This window comes from Aquarana catesbeiana, linkage group LG04, assembly GCF_042186555.1.
Source record: "Aquarana catesbeiana isolate 2022-GZ linkage group LG04, ASM4218655v1, whole genome shotgun sequence".
Classification (NCBI taxonomy): domain Eukaryota; kingdom Metazoa; phylum Chordata; class Amphibia; order Anura; family Ranidae; genus Aquarana; species Aquarana catesbeiana.
Genome location: NC_133327.1, coordinates 139,726,346 through 139,742,572, shown reverse-complemented (window position 1 = coordinate 139,742,572; position 16,227 = coordinate 139,726,346). Strand labels below are relative to the sequence as shown.

At 37.9% G+C, this 16,227-nt stretch overlaps 1 protein-coding gene across 1 annotated transcript in view; it reads right to left on the bottom strand.

Moving 5' to 3' along the window:
* Positions 1 to 15,924, bottom strand: part of MYO7B (myosin VIIB) — a 422,737-nt gene extending 406,813 nt beyond the window's left edge. The window contains exons 1-2 of the mRNA XM_073625783.1: positions 15,768 to 15,924; positions 6,729 to 6,786 (exon numbers count right to left, since the gene is read on the bottom strand). The gene's annotated coding sequence lies outside the window, so the exon portion shown is untranslated. The remainder of the gene's footprint in view (positions 1 to 6,728; positions 6,787 to 15,767) is intronic.
* Positions 15,925 to 16,227: the final 303 nt, after the last annotated feature.

The window sequence follows — 16,227 nt, the reverse complement described above, 5'->3', positions numbered from 1 at the left end:
AAAATGGTTCTAGAGTTATAGTTAGAAGGTGACAGTATCCTGAATGGTTCTAGAGTTGTAACTAGAAGGTGACAGTATCCTGAACTCATGTATTTGAAAGCCAGCAAGAGATGCACTAAAATTAATAATAAAAGTAGTAATATAAAATATATATATAATATATAATATATACATATAATGTACTATATATTGTATAATGTATAGAATATATATAAAAATACACATATATCTACATAGACATATATGCGCATAAAAATCAAGTTTAAAAGGCAATATTAAAAATAAATCCGTATAGAAGTACATAAAAGTATGTGCACTTTGCCAGTATAATATAAAAAGGGGGTTTGTTATACCCACATATATATGAAAAATGCATAAAGTGGTTTTGTACATTATTTCGGGTATACCCAGGGGTTATTTGGTAGACATCAACGAAAGGGATAACAGAATCATTATGTCAAATTAATTTGTAGCACTAAAGTGATACTGATGATAATGATAATAGCAATCGTTTAGGTTATAATCAGACCACCAGTTCTATTATATTTTTATAAAAATAAAAAAAGTAATGGCAAAAAAAAAAAAAAATGTGGATGCATTGAATAAAATATTGGATAACAATAAAGATTAGATTACGTTAGGTTAGATGAAATTATAGAGAATTGGTTAATTGTATTGGATGAAATGGATATGGATATAATATATTATTTATAGAATATTAGATAGAACCATTGCCTACAGATATATGTATACATATATAATATACATATATACATATATACAAAATACTTCTAGACGATGCTTTATCTAAAGAAGTTCTTACTAAAAACGAGTACCTTTTTTTATTTAATAAGCATGCAGCCACTCCACATTTTTATCATATACCGAAGGTACATAAAAGCCTTTCAAACCCTCCAGGTAGACCAATAATAGCTGGGATTGACAGCCTCTCTAGCAATTTGGGGTGCTATATTGACCACTTTCTGCAGGACATAGTGGTCGGTCTGCCATCCTTTGTTAAAGATTCTGGTCATATGCTAGAGATCCTGGCAAATTACAAATGGCTACCCGGCTATAGGTGGCTCTCCTTAGATGTAGCCTCATTATATACATCAATAAATCATATATTTGGCCTAAGAGCTATCAATCATTTCTTACTTAAAGATGATAGAATGAACCCCCGGCAGGCCAAATTCCTACTGGATTGTGTGGAATTCTCCCTCACACACAATTATTTTTCCTTTCTAGGCGAACATTATTTGCAAACAAAAAGGTACAGCTATGGGAGCCAGGTTTGCCCCTAGCTATGCGAATATTTTTATGGGATTCTGGGAAGAATACTTCATATGGAAAAACAATCCCTTTGGGGCAAATCTGGTCCTCTATGCGAGATATATTGATGACATTCTGATCATCTGGGATGGATCGGATCAAAGTCTCCAGAACTTCTTAGAACACTGTAAAAATAATCCGTTTGGGATAGAATTCACTCATGTTCTAGACGAAAAATGTCTAGTCTTTTTAGATTTGGAATTACAGAGTGACCAAGATGGCGACATTTTTTCCAAAACTCACTTCAAACCCAGCGGGGGAAATTCATATTTACACGCGAAAAGTAACCACCATCCCAGGTGGATACAGAATGTCCCCTTTGGGCAATTTTGTCGCCTTAGACGGACATGTACCAAAAAAGAAGACTATCTAGAACAGAGCAAACTCCTTATGCAGAAGTTTAGAGAAAAAGGTTACGAAGCCAACCATATAGAATCAGCCTTCTCTAAGTATTTGGCTCTTTATGATGATCCACCTAGTGGTGATTCAAACAACAAAAAATCTCGATACCAGACCACCTCTGATATCAAACAGGCCTGTTTCTCTACCCAATATACGAATAAAGCGTTCGAAATTCAGAATGTTATTAAAAAGAATTGGAATATTCTGAAGCACGACCCTGTTTTGGGTAAGACACTCCCCGATCACCCTAACATTGTTTTCCGGAAACCCCGAGATCTTAGGAGCCTGATAGCCCCAAGTAGGGTAAAAACATTTACCAACAAACCAACTAATAGTTGGACAACAATATTTGACCAAAAAGGCTGCTATAGGTGCGGTATTAAGAACTGTGGCACATGCATGTACATGTGGCATAGGAAAAAAACTGTAGTAGGGAGAGACGGGAGAGTTCACCAAATTAAACAATTTATAAACTGTGGAACAGAATATGTTATCTACGGTATCGTATGTCCATGTGGGCGTTTGTACGTAGGCCGTACACAACATCCAATGAGAGTTAGAATTGGTGAACATAAATGCGGCATCATAAATCTAAGAGACAAATATCCAGTCCCCCGACACTTTGTAGAGGCCCACCAAGGGGACCCCGCAGACATGAAAGTATTCGGGATTGAGTCTATTGGAGGCTAGGTGGATACAGGAAGAAGACACCAGAGGCTATGTAAAAGAGAAGCCTTCTGGATCTTCACCCTCGGCAGTCTCGCCCCGGGAGGCCTAAACGAAGACCCAGAAATACACAAAATAGTATAATGCTAGCACTAAGTATTGTAGAGGGCTAATTTTATATCCATTCTATTCTATATCCATTTAATTTACTATACCTATTCACTAAACCTATTATTGCTGTGACATTTGTTTATCACTAGGCCCCTTATATCACTCTATACATAGAGCTATGAAGGTACCATTATTTCATTTCCATTTTTAAAGCCATATCCTATTAGATCATGTATTTTAGTTCATAGATTACATCAATGTAATACCCCTTTTACAGGATATGTCCAATATACATCTATCATAAGATTAGACCACAACATATACAGGTCCTTCACGTGGTTGTGTGTATGTGTGTGCCTATATATGAGTGTTTACACGTATAATCATATGTGTATATAATATATGTATACATATATCTGTAGGCAATGGTTCTATCTAATATTCTATAAATAATATATTATATCCATAGCCATTTCATCCAATACAATTAACCAATTCTCTATAATTTCATCTAACCTAACGTAATCTAATCTTTATTGTTATCCAATATTTTATTCAATGCATCCACATTTTTTTTTATTTTTTTATTTTTTTTTTGCCATTACTTTTTTTATTTTTATAAAAATATAATAGAACTGGTGGTCTGATTATAACCTAAACAATTGCTATTATCATTATCATCAGTATCACTTTAGTGCTACAAATTAATTTGACATAATGATTCTGTTATCCCTTTCGTTGATGTCTACCAAATAACCCCTGGGTATACCCGAAATAATGTACAAAACCACTTTATGCATTTTTCATATATATGTGGGTATAACAAACCCCCTTTTTATATTATACTGGCAAAGTGCACATACTTTTATGTACTTCTATACGGATTTATTTTTAATATTGCCTTTTAAACTTGATTTTTATGCGCATATATGTCTATGTAGATATATGTGTATTTTTATATATATTCTATACATTATACAATATATAGTACATTATATGTATATATTATATATTATATATATATTTTATATTACTACTTTTATTATTAATTTTAGTGCATCTCTTGCTGGCTTTCAAATACATGAGTTCAGGATACTGTCACCTTCTAGTTACAACTCTAGAACCATTCAGGATACTGTCACCTTCTAACTATAACTCTAGAACCATTTTTTCTAATAGTCCCTGGATCTCCATCTAGTTTATATCTAGATTACTATGTCTAGCATCCGGTCTTTGAGCTTATCCCCTCCTTCTCTGTTTTATCACATACATATATACATATATGTTTTTATCCTTCTCTAATCTATAGCTCAGACGGTTCTGTCTGACTTTGGCCTCTATTTTTGCCTATGGCAAAATGGAGGCTATTGTTTACCATACTATGTCAATATCGAGCGCCAAAGGGCGCACGGGATATGACGTCACGACCGCACTTCCGCCCTGTGGACCGCAACCCGGAAGTAAAGGAGCGGCGTGCGTTCCACCAGGTTCTACAGGACACAGAAACGAGACACCGGCCAGGATCTGTCAGCAATGGGAGCCGGTACAGCCACAGTCCCCACAGAGACACCTAGCCCGAGCTAATAAGCTGTCATCAGATATCATAAGGTATGCTACTTTATTTCTGATTTTAGACCCCTGATTAGTGACTTCTGATGTCTATAATCTAAAGATGAGAGGGGAGAGGAGCTCTAAGGAACATATTGATATGCCTTGGCCCATCTATATAATAGTATTGACAGGAGTATTTCAGTCTATCTGTTGTTGGATGCTTGCACTCCTGATTATATGCATGGCCGCTGATCTAAATATGAATTAAAAATTAAAAATTAAAAACTAAAAATTAAAAATCTAAATTAAAACACCAGAGCTAGAACTAGTAACTAGAAACTACAACTAAAATTAAAATTAATATTATAAATTAGACTAAAATCATATTAAACGTAAAAAGCTTTTTAATAACTTTTAAAAATAAATACACTATGGCCCTACAATAATGACAACAAAGCCAAGACCCACCCCTCTCAGAGGACCGCCCACTAATTAAGGGAGGAGCCTCAGAACCAATCTGACCAGTCTTGTCTGGATGGACACATGTATAAAAGCCAGTAGGAGACTAACACTACTAAGGCTCTGATGAAGAAGGGTAACCTACGAAACGCGTTAGCCAGCAGTAGTCCGTACGCCTCCTTCCTGGGACCTGGAAAACTGCTACCACTGGATTATTCGCCTCTGTGTCATATACAATGCGATTTTCTCTTCGACCTTTGTGAGTAGATTTTATCTTGTTTTTAATCAATAAATCTGTCAAGGATAATGCACTAGGCTGGTGCGCTCTTTTTTTCTTTCTTTTCATTTAATACTAGGACAATCCCATCCTTAAGAGCAGCAAGGCCGAAATCCACAGTCCTTCCTGAACCCTTGGGATCTTTTAGCTAATACACCTGTGCGCAAGAGTATTTTTGCATCTTTTCATGCAGTTTAACTGTACTGGGACTGGCACTGCACTTGTGGTTTCCATGTGGGCCTTTTTCAGAAAAAGTGCAGGGACCATTTCCTTGCATTTTCTGGAGGCACAGCAGCCCTTTCAAATTAATGGGCTGCTGTGTTCACACAAAATGCGGCTTGGGGAGCCGCACAAGTGTGAATCTAACCTTAGCCGTTATCCCCTCTGCTAGTTCTTTTTAATTTTTGTTATTTTGCTCAATGTTCCCTGTCATTATAAAGCAATGTTAATGTCTGCATATTTGCTGGATTAGGTTGCATTTAGCACTGCCCTTTGGACGTCTGGATTTCCCTTTCTTTAAATTTGTGTATTTAACTTGTGTAAGTTACTGCTATCTTATATTAACCACTTCAGCCCCGGAAGGATTTACCCCCTTAATGACCAGGCCATTTTTTGCGATACGTCACTGTGTTGCTTTAACTGACAATTGCGCAGTCATGCGACGTTGTACCCAAACAAAATTGATGTAGTTTTTTTTCTCACAAATAGATCTTTCTTCTGGTAGTATTTGATCACCTCTGCGGTTTATATTTTTTGTGCTATAAAAAAAAAGCCTGACAATTTTGAAAAAAGAAACAATATTTCTTTCTGCTATAATACATATCCAAAAAAAAATAATTATTCACCAGTTTAGGCCAATATGTATTCTTCTACATATTCTTGGTAAAAAAAAAAAAAAAATCACAATAAGCGATCATAATAATTTGCGCAAAAGTTATAGCGTCTGCAAACTATGGCATAGATTTATGGACTGTTATTTTTTATTATTTTTACTGGTAATGTCAGCGATCTGCGTTTTTTTTAGCGGGACTGCAACACTGCAGCGGACAAATCTGACCCCAATTGACACTTTTTGGGGACCAGTGGCATTATTACAGTGATCAGTGCTAAAAAAAATGCACTGATCAATTTATAAATAACACTGGCAAGAAAGTGGTTAATGCGTTCACTAGGAACAGCCAATCTCAGTGCTGTTCCCTGTGAGAAGAGGGATCCGCCTTGTTTACATAGGCAGATTGCCCTTTTGCCTCTCTTTACCGCAATCTCAGGTGGCCCACAGACATTGAGTTAGTCGGACCCGCGTACAAGCTCCCATGGCGCGTGCCCGCTGTATCTCATGCACGGACCGACGTACAGGCACCTTGGTTCACGCAGCTGGGCCGCCCTGCCTCAGTATATGTGCGTTAGGTGGTCCGGATGTGGTTAAAGTATACATAACCCCTCATGTTGTAAAACAACCCATTAAGTTTTAAATAGAAATGGAAGGCAAAACTTTTGTGTAATCATATAAAAAACATTATAAACACATTTCTTTTCCTTTTTCACATACCCTCTGTTCTCAGCTGCATAAGAAGGTCAGAGAGCTGGGGAGGAGAAACAGCAACACACTGGTCTTCCAAGTAAATGGCTGTGCAGGGGGGGCATGTCAGCACAAGTCTGATCATTGGAGGAGAGGAGGCTGAGTTCCCAGCACAGCCAGAAAGCTGACCATGCTGCGCTCTCATGCTTAGTTTGTAACAGGAAAGCAGGGGGACTAGCAGGAACACCAGGTATTTCACACAAAGGATACAATACAAAGAGAACAGGATAATCTCTCACACAAATATATGGTACAGCAGGCACATAATTGGAAATGTTAGAGTAACATGTACTTTATTGTCCCTAAATGACAATCATCCATTTCTCATATATATACTATAACAACGCTTACCATAGTCGAGCTTCATAGTGACATCAGGATTATACCAAAAATCTCAGAGACTGACAATCTGAAATTTAAACCAAAGGAAAGTTAAACAAGCAAAGTGCTTATAAGCTTTACCTAATGTACGCCAAAGGTTCCATCTAAGTGCTCTATTAACCAATAATTATTATTGTTTAAGAGAATTGGTAAATGTTCTGGACACAATCTCCAAACAAGTCTTTAATATTGTAATCAATATTTTGAAATAACTTATGAGAAAATCTTTTTCACTGACAAAGGCATAATGCAAGGTTTCATGTCCCTTGTATGTACATAGATTTCTATTTTTTCAAGGGAATAAAGTGAGGGTATGTGTAGGGTAGGGTATATGTAAAGACATGTAAAACACTGATTTGTGAAGAAATGTAATTCTATTGTTTTATCTTCTTTTAACAAATATAACAAAAGAAAAAAATATTCTTGTGGAATCATATGCATTTATGATATGGTTTAATATGTTAAAGTTCTTGAGGGAAAAAATGTGGAGTGTTTTTTTTTTTGTTTTTAATACAGTAGTTTATGATAGATTGGTTGAAATGATGCAGTTCTTTTACAAGTTTCCCTATCCCATTCACTGCAAAATTTCATTCCCATTTGCATTAAGGTGGTTCATAATAAATGGCTCTTCTAAGTCATAAAATGAGGCGATAACTAAAAAGACAGAAAATTAAATCGTCCACATGTATTGGTTACAGAATAAAATTATACATATTTTTTAGTAATTTCTAATTGCAGATTACTTAAAATTAGGGATGCACCAAAATTTCGGTTGCCAAAACATATCAGCCGAAAATGTGTGTTTTTGGCACACTGCCGAAAAAAAAATTGCCGATAATGGTGCCGAAAATTGCGCATGTGCAGTAGCTGTGCGTGCACCAACGTGTGCCGTCACGTACGTTCCTTGTGGTTAAGACTCTGGACTCTTGAGCACGTTCCCCGCGGTGGAGACGCTGGACTTCACTGTTGCTGGAGTTCGCTGTCGCTGGAGTTGGGAGCACTTTCCCCGTGGACGTTCCTCGTGGTTGAGACGAGACATTCTCTTTAACTACTGACAGTGACAAACAATCCATCTAGTACTATATAATAATATGTAATACAAACTTTGCTATTGAAATAGGAGATATTCAGCTGTATGTGGGCTTGTAGTATTATAGTTGGTTCTACTTCTACTGGTTCTTCTACTACTAAACTACCAGGCCAGGTAATAATTATATTTTATTTAAGTACTACTTTTACTACTTATAGAGCGCCGTCAATTAATTTAGATAAAATAAAAAACCCAAGAAGAGGGTTAACGCTGCGCTAGAACAGTGTAAAATAATAAGTGAATAATAAAAGCTGCCAGCACTAGAAGTCCAATACTAAACTCCAAAACACCAAAAAAAACGAAAATGAGTGCAGCGCTAAACCAAATATGAATAGTATATCATATCAGAAATAACCATGAACAAGTGAATGAATTATGAAATATACAAAAACAAGTCTCCCATAGGGGACAGAGACAAATGTATCACCGCTGGTTTCCGGTCCCCTGTTCTGGGCTCGCTGTACCATATGCCGGTGAAGGTCGGAGAGGTGTCAACCTAAGTTTGGATAGGGAAGCGGCGGTGGGTGCTACTCAAGACCCGAGCTTTTAGAATCTTATGAGTTCCACATTACTACTGGATAGATCGGTATAGGTTGTGGGTGACCTGATAACTTCCCAAATGCCTGGTGAGACCACTGTCATAGTGGTCATCCTGAGCTGGTAAGGAGCCTCATACCTCACTTGGGTGCAAGTCACTTTGGATACTGGATTCACCTGTGTCACACCTCTTCTGATTATTTGCACTTTGATTATCCACTCACTTCATTTATGGACTTTTTTCTGATTTTTTAAATTTGATGTTTTGATTTTTTGTAATACTGTTTCACTTTTTTACTTTTTCCCACATATGATATATGGTGATACATTTGTCTCTGTCCCCTATGGGAGACTTGTTTTTGTATATTTCATAATTCATTCACTTGTTCATGGTTATTTCTGATATGATATACTATTCATATTTGGTTTAGCGCTGCACTCATTTTCGTTTTTTTTCAATTAATTTAGATAGCATTCAGTTGTTCATATGTTATACTATTTTTACACTGACAAGCGCATGAATTTTTAAACATGACAGTATGCACTATGCAGCAATATACTACTATATATATATATATATATATTTATCTCACAATTAGCATGCAATCAAATCAAATTCAATATATATTCTTTGGTACAAGTCAGATGTACTGCAGTGCATGGCAAGATAGGTGCACTCACTGTTAAAAAAAAGATGGGTGGTTAGGTTTAGTTTTATTTTTTTATTTTATAGTTGCCTGGGGTTTAGTTTTTTAGATTGATTATAGTCCTTTTTTTCCTCTCAGATTTCACTCACACTATAGATCATTCTATGCTATTCTTCTACGGTACCAGCAAAGGTGGACCATGTCTGCAGTGTGGAAATATTTTAAAGTTTCTGATAAAGACCCCAAATTTGCAATCTGCAGTCTTTGCTGAGCAGAAATTTCAAGAGGGGGTACAGTGCCATGGCATTTTTCAACAACAGGTTTGATAAGCCACCTGAAAACACGTCATCCAGTTTAGCATACAGAATACAAGAAAACAGTACCGCTTCCAAAATGTGCCTCAGGCCCAGGCTCAACACCATCTGTGGCCACAGTCTTTGAAAAGGTTAAAAAATTTACAAGTGACAGTCCCACAGCTCGCAGCATTACAGATAAAATTATGGAATTTATTGCATTAGACGACCAGCCATTCACTGTTGTGGAGGACATTGGATTCCGTAGGCTCATGCAACATATTGAGCCGCGTTACACAATACCAAGCAGACGCTACTTTGCAGACACCTGTCTACCTGAATTGTTTTGCAGTGTTAGAAAACACGTACATGAGCTCATGACTACCGACATCATAGCAATCAGTTTTACTACCGACATTTGGAGTTCAGACATCAGTCCAACAAGCATGCTTAGCCTGACAGCGCAGTGGATAGATGCCAAATTTCAATTGCAAAACATCCTACTTAACGCACGTGAGTTTGTTAGATCACATACTGCAGCAGCAATATCTGACGCTTTAAAAACCATGCTTGACACTTGGCACATTGAGAAGTCCAAAGTGCATTTGATTGTCCGAGATAATGCGTGGAACATGGCAAAGGCAATGGAGAACAGTGAACTTAAAAGCATACCTTGTATGGCACACACGCTTCAATTGGCTGTGAATGAGGGATTGCTGAGTCAGCGCACCATATCTGATATCATATCAAAAGGAAGAAAAATTGTGGGTCACTTTAAGCATTCTCTGCTTGCTTATTCCAGATTACAAGCTTTGCAGATACAGTTTGGAATGCCACCGAAAAGACTGCAGCAAGATGTAGCCACTCGTTGGAACAGCACCTACTATATGCTACAAAGTCTTTTTGAACAAAAGCGTGTTTTAGCTGCATACATTGCAGATTACGAGCTGCCGGCAACATTGAGCGCACATCAGTGGATGTTAGTTGAAAATAGTTTGTCTCTTCTATCTCCATTTGAACAGTTAACAAAAGAAATAAGCTCAGCTAATGCTTCCATTGCTGAAGTCATTCCCTTGATTGCTGCACTGAAGCGTCTGCTAGGAAAAGAGGCAGAAACAGACCATGGTGTAAAAACGGCTAAAACCACTCTACTGGAGGCCATTAACAACCGGTTTCAAGACACCGAATCCAACCCTCTGTACTGCATTGCAACAGTTCTAGATCCTCGATTTAAAGAGCATTATTTTTTGTGGAGAAAAAGCAGCGTGCACGGAAAATGATACAGGCACAAATGGAAGTGATGGAAGCATCTGGTGAAGGAGTTTTGAGGTGTAGCACAGAGGAAAGTATACCAGAGAAATGGCAGCATACAAGTGAAGAGGAACACACTCCTTCGAAATCTGATATGTTTGAACATATTTTACATGAACGCACCCCGGTCCATAACAGTACCACAACAACTGCAGCTACTCAACATCTGGAGATTTATTTAGCTGAAAAGCCTATCGCCAGAAGCGACAATCCCCTTGAGTACTGGCGCATCAACAAACAACATTTTCCTTTTCTTGCACAGATTTCACGCAGATATTTATCTGCCCCAAGCACCAGTACAGAGAGTGAGAGACTATTCAGTCTAGCATCTCATATTCTTGATGAGAAGAGGAACCATCTCTCCTGTGAGAAAGCTGAACAACTTTTGTTCTTAAAGCGAAATCTGCCACTTTTACTCTGAAATAGATTTAGAAATCAGTAGCACAGTCCAATTGATTTACTATGTTGAACATAGTAAATTAATTGGTATAGACTAGAGTCAGACTGTGCTATTGGACACAATTGGAACATAATAAACAAACATGGACATTTAAAAACAAATCAGGCTAGACATAAAACCTGGTATTGGTACATCATAAGGATCCTATCCTGCAAGCTTGTGTGAAATTTAAAGAAATTATAAATATATAATCAAAGCACTTATTCCAAATGAAGGAGAATATACTTCCCCAAACATAGAGCAGTGAACAATCATAGAGCTATAATGGACAAGATGCTGCAGGTCTGATGATCCAAGGTGAGATGCTCTCTAGTTGCTCTACATGTTTCACGTTGACACAGAACGCTTCTTCAGGAGCTAGAGATTCAATTAGGTATGGTGAAAATAAATACTACCAATGAAAAATTGTATGCAAATAATCGCAATTCAATCAAAGGTAAAAATGTCTGATTTGAGTCGGAAACAGCAGCGGCCAAAGCCAGGAACCTCTCAGGTGTATGTAACATCAGGTGTCCATGGGTAGGAAAAAGGCTTTTTAGCTGTAATGCCTAATATAGTTGAGAGGGGGCTTGAGGATGCACCGCTCAGTGTAGCGGGGGCCAGTTCCACGATTTTTATACTTCATTAATAAAAATCCCAAACAAATCTACTTTTTCGTAGTATAATACTGTTGTGCCTCCAAAGTCCCAGTCTTAGGTTTTATACGTTTACAATTACAATGTAGGGGACGCTGGCACAAATTGCTACTGAGTACCTACAGAGTCACTCTGGTTTTTGAGGTACTTTAGCACTAGGTTTTCTTTTCTGACAATTGGAACATAGTATGTTCCAATCAATGGTCTAGTTGTGCCATTGGTTGTTCAATGTTCATTGTAGTTCTTCCACAGTTTTTTTGCACTTCTTCAATTTAAGAGAACTCCAGGTTTGAACTACTGTACACATAGCTTGTTTTTGGGCCAAACTATGTCTTACTCTCTCCCTAAGCTGTCAGCCCGCTTTCTGACATATTTCTGTTATGGTTAGTTGTTCTTTAATTTTATAACAGTTTGTTTTGCACAGTAACTTTGCCATTAAAGTAAAGGGATATAAAACGGAATAGGAAAACACACAGAGGTTGATTGATTTACTATTACTAAAACTGGAAAGTGCAAAATCTGGTGTAGCTCTGCGTAGAAGGTTAGGTAAACCAATCTGCTTCCATTTTTTTTTGTCAAAGCTTTGAACAAGCTGAAGAACTTCAAAGCCTAATGTACTCAGCTACGCTAAATTTTTCAATCTCGCTCCAATTTTAGTAAATCAACTCTTCAATCTCTGTTGCTTGGAAGTGGGCCCCAGACTGTTGCCTATATTTTTCCCTGCTGGCTTCACTGGACATGCCTCGCCCTGATGTCCTGTCTTATGACTAGGGAAGTCAGTGGATATACTTACACTGTCTGAAATAAAACAAGACAGAGTGCGCCCGGCCTAGTGCATCAACCACTTGCCGACCAGCTGCCATCATTATACTGTGGCAGGTCAGCACAATCCCACGAATCGCCGTCATTGTACATCAGCACGCGGGATCGGGATAGCAGGTGCGTGCGCCTGCTGCACTGTGGGGGTGCTGATACTCACGGCCGACGGTTGCGATGACCGCCGGCCATGAGCGATCACGGGCACAAGAGGCAGAACAGGGACACGTGTGTGTAAACACAGAAATCCCTGTTCTGCTCTGTGAGAAATTACAGATCGTGAGTTTCTAATAGCTAGGAACCACGATCTGTTATCCCCTCTAGTCAGTCCCATCCCCCTACAGTTAGAAACACACACAGGGAACACAGTTAACCCCTTGATCGCCCCCTAGTGTTAACCCCTTCCCTGCCAGTGACATTTTTACAGTAATCAGTGCATTTTTATAGCACTGATGGCTGTATAAATGCCAATGGTCCCAAAAATGTGTCAAAAGTGTCCGATGTGTGCGCCATAATGTCGCAGTTCCGATAAAAATCGCAGATTGCCGCCATTACTAGTAAAAAAAAAAATAATAATAATAATGCTACAAATCTATCCCCTATTTTGTGGACGCTATAACTTTTGCGCAAACCAATCAATATACGCTTATTGTGTTTTTTTTTTACCAAAAATATGTAGAAGAATACATATCGGCCTAAACTGAGAAAAAAATAGCTTTTAAAAAAAAAAAAAAAATGGGATTACAAAATATTGTGTTTTTTTTCAAAATTGTCGCTCTTTTTTTGTTTATAGCGCAAAAAAATAAAAACCGCAGAGGTGATCAAATACCACCAAAAGAAAGCTCTATTTGTGGGGAAAAAAAAGGACGTCAATTTTGTTTAGGTGCAGCGTCGCATGACCGCGCAATTGCCTGTTAAAGTGAAGCAGTGCCGAATCGCATAAAATGGCCCGGTCATTTAGCAGCCAAATTTTCCGGGACTGAAATGGTTAAGGAAGACCTCTCTTTGTTAATATGGTAACTTAAGTAATATACAACAAACAACAGGTGTACTCTATCAACCTTGTCGTCAAAGTAAGCTTCCAGTCCACAATACATCACATCACATCACCTATAGCCTAGAACAACTGGAAAACCCAACAGTCTAAGGCCCCTTTCACACGAGGCGGACTCCGTTTTCACGGAGCCCGCCTCGGTCCGCCGGCTCAGCGGGAGATCAGTCCGTTTATCTCCGCTGAGCCGGCGGATGACAGGTCCCTCTCTGCTCATTGAGCGGGGAGGGGCTTGTCAGGCGCCGCTGCCGCCTATGGTGGGATTGGATGAAAATGGACAGCATGTCCGTTTTCATCAGATCTCACCCGATCCGATTCGCCAGCGATGGACCTGGACGTAGGGCCATCCGTCTGCTTTTAGCGGATCGGACCGGGTCAGATGTCAGCGGATATGTCTCCGCTGACATCCGTCGCTCCATAGGCTAACATGGAGCGCCCGTTCAGGTCCGCCGTCAAAACTGACAGGCGGACCTGAACGGTCCGATCGTGTGAAAGGGGCCTAACGTGTTTTATGGACTTGCCTTGCCTCGTCTCCTCAGAGCTCTATGGAAGAGGCAAGTCCTTGAAACACCTTAGGCTGTTAATGGGAGTGGGACAACTGGAAAACCCAGCATGTGATGTGATTGATGATGTATTATGGACTGGAAGCTGATGTTTTACTTTGACAAGAAGCTTTGATACAGAACTGACAGCTTAGTACGATGTGTATAATAGCCCGTGCGCTCTCTTTTTTGTTTTATGGTTCTTCTATTTTTGAACAATAAAATAATCAGTGCATATACCGTATGTCTACTCAAACAAAGGCTCTTAGTCTTTGGCATATATTATGCCTGTTTTTTGTTAATATTTTATTATTTATTATTATTAGTTATTGTGCAATGTGCAGCAGCATATGTGTACTGTTACTGTAAGTTAAGTTACTTTCTTTATTTAATTTTTTATTTTATTTTCTTTTCTGTGTCCAATTTATGTGGATTACTTTTATTAAAGAAAGTACTTACTTTACTGGATTGTACTTTTTTTTTTTTTTTTTTTTTTTTAAACTGTAATTTTCGGTATCAGTTTTCAGTATCAAGTGTATCTTCCATTTTCGGTACCAAAATTTCCATTTGATGCACCCCTACTTAAAATAATTTTAACATGAATTGGACGTTGTATATGCTTGCTTAGCTATTTCTTCATGATCAAATTTTGTCTACAGCTTTCCACAGAAACGGATTGGTATAAACAACAACTTTACTTTTTTCCACATACACTATTTCTCTGTTTTGTTAAGCTGGTTATACAGTAGTAGAATTTTGTTTAAAAAATTATTTTAAATATGTTTGCTCAATTTTCTAATTATTAGAGCGAACAAGTTTCATGCGGTGTATGTGGATTTTGTTCAGGGAATTACAATCATTTTAAAATCAAATTTTAAAAGCAAATACAATTTTGAAGTGCTTTCAAACAAAATTCAAGCAGCACTTTTCAGCCCCAAGCCAGGAATGTTGAAAATAGATTCTAATGGAAGTGTTGTCTTTAAATTTAAATCCATTTTTAGCAGTCATCCACATGAGAATTACTTGCAATACTAGTGTGCTATGGTGGCAGTGTGGGAGGGGAGGTGTGATGGTACTTTTAAATTTTTCATATCCTTGAAGCTTGATAAAGACACAAAACAAATTTTGTACCCTCACATCTCCTCCCCCACACTGCCAGCCTAGCACACTAGTCATGCAAGTAATTCTCATGTCCCCTACCAATATACACGCCGTTCACCTTTAAAGAGGTGTTTTGAGAGTGGTTCAATAAAAAAAAAGGTCCCAAAGTACCAGTGTTTGATGCTAATGGACATTTAGTCCACAAGTGCAGGTTGGACAAAACCGCATCAATTTAGTTGTACATCTCAATGCCTACATGGTTCACACTAAAGTATTATAAAACACTAAGTAAGCCATATAACTAATGAAAATTGTATCTAAATAAACTATGCTGAATTACTCATTCAAGGAACAGGCAAACTTTGCTACTTTACTGTACAAATATCAACTGAAATGCTTGTTATTCTGTAAAACATCTCTTCAATTCAGTCTAAGCCGCATAACAATGATTGTGCATAAAAGAAAATACACAATTCAATAGAAACATTGTAACATGAGAAATGTGTACACCAAAATATGTACTTACTTAAGCATATGTGTAATATCAGATAAATGACTGGAAATAAAGTTGATTTTTGCAAACATGTAGTAGACACTTGTAGAATTCCATTGATGCACTGTTGGATGCAGTAACTGCAGCAGATATCAGAGGCTTCCGTGTGGTGGAACTGAAAACAGGTCAATGCTCCCTACTAGGAAATCCCATTATGTTCTGACATTCTTACTTCCTCCCCCTCCCTATGTCTGCTAGAGAGGGATTAACTACTGCACTGACATGAGACATTGTGAAATGTTTAATTAACACTGCAGTCTAAATATGAATTTGAGGTACAATATGTTGGGGTACATACCCATGTAAGAACTATGCATGCTAAACTACAGTTCCCTTTGCACTTACTAAAACAGACTGTTTAATTTACATTATCCCTTCTCTTTATGTATACAGTGCCTTGAAAAAGTATTTATACCCCTTGATTTTCCACATT